The sequence below is a fragment of the Bidens hawaiensis genome, unplaced genomic scaffold, assembly GCF_021521415.1.
Source record: "Bidens hawaiensis isolate Kalapana, Puna unplaced genomic scaffold, B.hawaiensis_p1.1 tig00022866_1, whole genome shotgun sequence".
NCBI classification, from domain to species: domain Eukaryota; kingdom Viridiplantae; phylum Streptophyta; class Magnoliopsida; order Asterales; family Asteraceae; genus Bidens; species Bidens hawaiensis.
This window is the reverse complement of record NW_027493564.1, coordinates 127,189-131,342: the sequence shown is the minus strand read 5'-3', so window position 1 is coordinate 131,342 and position 4,154 is coordinate 127,189.

The following is a 4,154-nucleotide window of genomic DNA, read 5'->3' as shown; positions in this document are numbered from 1 at the left end:
GCCCCCAACAAGTTATGACACTTTAAAGTCATTAACCAAAACATCTTGGAACACACTATTGCAAGACAATGAGTTTATGGTAATCGTTGTCATCTATCCTTTCCGTATAAGACATCAATTGAACAATGAGACATGGATCATATTCAATCTCATATGGCGTTCAATCATTATTGTTCTCGATCTAGAATCAAAGTGGTCTAATCAAACACATAGTAAGTTTGGGTGAGGCCTCACACTTTACCAGTTTGAATCAACGAGGGCGCCAAGATGTCTAACTGTTACATATCATGTAAGCGTACAGAATCCCATCTTATTACATACAACTCCCACTGAACTTCAGATTATTCCCAACCAATGCCTTTATAGCTAGCAGTTACGCGACAGCGGTTGACACTGATCAAAGAATACCCTTTAGTAAACGAAAGTTCTAATATGTATCTCAGGTCTAAGGATACTAAATGAGTATACCAATACCAAATCATCTTATGACTAAGATCCATGAAGGTGATTTGATGTGAGTTACATCCAACGTCATTCATGATGAGGTCTGTGAGTTTGGAAGTCAACTCCTTGAGTCCAAAGTCAGAATAGTCTTAATTCAGAGTCGTTCCCACGAGTCTGACCGACTACGGATAATTTAGAATACAATATTCATGGATTAAACGTATTAAAATCAAACACAGTTATATTATTCAACATTTGCATTTAACCATTAAATCAAAAGAGAACTCAAAAGTATAACTGTTTAAATGTTCATACATCCAAATACTAAATCAAAACAAACTACTAGCTAATCTAAGACCGATAACATCTATGTGATGATCATGCTTGTCCTGAGTCATCGGTTTAGTGAACGAATCAGCTAGGTTTTGATCTGTGTCTACTTTGCTTATTTTGATGTCTCGTTGTTCCAGTATATCCCGTATATAGTGGAACTTACTTAGAATGTGCTTGGCCCTGTGATGAGATCTGAGCTCTTTGGCTTGAGCAATGGCTCCTGTGTTATCACAAATTACGTCGATCGGTTTTCGAAAACCTGGAACCAGATCGAGGTAGTCTATGAACTTCTTCATCCAAGCAGATTGTGAGTGAGAATCATCTCGGTCAGTCTGGAAGCTAGCATCAGTGTAACACCTTACAGTGAGCTCATCTTCCACTCCTCGAAACACTAAGAACATGTCCTTGGTCTTTTTCAGGTACCTAATAATGTTCTTCATAGTAGTTCAGTTGGCAATGCCAGGATTCAGCTGAAAACGACTAGTCATGCTCAGCGCATACGAGATGTCAGGTCTAGTACATAACATTGCATACATGATAGAACCAATCGATGAAGCATATGGAATTTCTTGCATGTGCTTAGTTTCAATGTCCATTACCGGAGATTGCGATTTATTCAACACGGTTCCTTTAGCCATGGGGACGGCTCCTTTCTTGGAGTTATCCATTGAGAAGCGTGTCATTACTTTGTGTATGTACGTACTTTGACTTAGCCCTAGAAGCCGCTTAGACCTATCTCAATAGATCTTGATTCCAAGAATATAAGAAGCTTCACCAAGATCTATCATTGTGAAACAAGATCCTAACCAGTGCTTAACTTCCTTAAGCATAGGAATGTTGTTTCCAAATGATCAGTATATCATCCACATACAGGATGAGAAATGATATAGTGTTCCCACTAGCCTTTCTGTAAACACAAGACTCATCTTCATTCTGACAAAACCAAACTCTTTGATTTTCTAATCAAAACAAAGATTCCATCTACGAGATGCTTGTTTGAGTCCATAAATGAACTTATTCAGTTTGCACACCTTGATCAATTTGATCATAGCAATGGACGAGAAGGTTTCACCAAAGTCAACACCTTGAGTTTGAGTAAAGCTTTTCGCTACTAGCAGTGCTTTATAGGTGTATACATTTCCATGCATGTTGGTTTTCATTTTGAAAATCCACTTGCTCCCTACTGCCCGACATTCGGGGGGTAGCTCAACCAAGTTCCAGACTTGATTGTCACGCATAGATTGCATCTCTGCGTTCATGGCATCTTGCCATTTCTCAGATTCCGGATCTAAGATAGCAGATTTGTAATTAGTAGGTTCGTCACTTGACTCAGCTACTAAGAGGACTTCGGGACCATCTAGATGCCATAGGTATTTAGAATTTGGTACGCGAGTCCTATTAATTCTACGAACGCTTGTGTTTATGTCTGATGTATCAGCAACAACTTGTTGATCAAACATTCCAACTTCCTCAGCGGTTGTTTGTGGTTCTTGAATTTCTTCAAGATCGACAATATTATTTCCAGTTCCTCGATTGAGAATTTCCTTCTCGAGGAAGTGGCCTTTCCTTTTGATAGAAATCAAATTTGTATCAAGATGAAAGAAATAATATCCTCTTTGGTTATAGTATCCGACGAAAACAACTTTTACACCGCGAGGATCGAGCTTGTCATCAGAATCACTGGTGACATATGCATCACATCCCCATACTCTAAGGAAAGACAAATTGGGTTTACACCCATGCCATATCTCATATGGGGTTTTGCTCACCTTTTTAGTTGGAGCCAGACTGACAATGCGGGCGGCGGTCATAAGGGCAAAGCTCCAAAAGGAGCGAGACAAGTTAGGTCTACACATCATCGATCGGCCCATGTTTAGCAAGGTTCGATTTCTCCTCTCCTTACGCCATTGTGTTGGGGTGTGGCGGGTGGAGTGAGCTGTGAAACAATTCCACGTTCTTTTAGATGATTTATAAATTCTGAGCTGAGATACTCTTCACCTCGATCTGATCGAAGCATTTTAATAGTTTTTCCGAGTTGATTTTCCACTTCGTTTTGAAACTCTTTGAACTTTTCAAAAGTTTCATGTTTGTGTTTCATAAGATACACATAAGCATATCGACTGTAATCGTCAATAAAAGAAACGAAGTATCTTTCATGATTTTTAGACATGTTTCTGAAAGGACCGCATACATCAGTATGTATGATTCCTAGCAAATTCTTTGCTCGTTCATTCTTATGAGTGAAGGAGTCTTTGGCGAGCTAGCCAGCTAAGCAGGATTCACAGTCATCAAAAGAGTCCGGTCCTGTGGATTCAAGAATCCCTTCGGATTGGAGTCTCTTAACTCGTGCCTTGCTTATGTGACCAAGTCGGTAATGCCACAGAAATGTATCATTGATGCCAGATGTGATACGTTTAAAAAGATTATATACATTATTGTTTATTTGAACATCAAGCTCATAAATACCATTTCGAGGTTTAGCCTCAAAATAAAAGATATCATTCAAGTAGGCAAAAATAGCAATACCAGTAAAAGCTTACTTAAATCCTTGTTCAAATACTAAAGAAACTGAAATAATGTTTCTGGTCAAACCAGGTGCAAACAAACAGTTATTCAAAGTAACTACAAGGTCAGATGGACAAGCAAAATGATATGTGCCAGTTGCAAGAACTAGGACTCTCTTTTCATCACCAACGATGAGTTCCATGCTACCTTGTTTCAGCTTCTTCCAGTTTTTCAGGCTCCTGCAAGACATTAACGATGTGGTAACCACATTCGGTATCAAATACCCATGTGTTGCTAGAGACAATGAAAAGTTCAATAACGTAAATGGAAATACCTTTAGAGGAGCTTTCACCATTGGTCCTCTGCCTTTTCAGCTCAGCAAGATAGTCAGGACAGTTACGCTTCCAGTGTCCCATTTTATTGCACCTGCAGCACTGGCGCTCCTCAGGAGGCGGCGGTGATACCATTGCAACACCCTTGTTAGTGTTGGTGACATACTTGGCAGCAACAGTAACCTTTTTCTTGCCTTTACCGTTATTACCCCGGTTCTTGGGTTTAGGCTTCTTAACACCAGCAGATCGAACCCTAAGAACTTGATTAGTTTTAGTGGGAATATTCATCTCAGCCGTTTTTTTGACAGGGGATAATCAAGTTTCCTTAATTGTTCGATGTACCCTTTCATTTTGACGACATGCGCACTAACAGATGATCCCTGTTCCATTCTGCAGCTTATAAGCTGCTTCATGGTGTCATAGCGTTCTTGATGGGCTTGTTTCTGGAACATGCCCTTGAGTTGCTCCAACATCTCATAGGCACCAAAAACTTCCAAGCCTTTAGCAAGCTCGTAAGACATGGTGGCTAGCATAATGCAA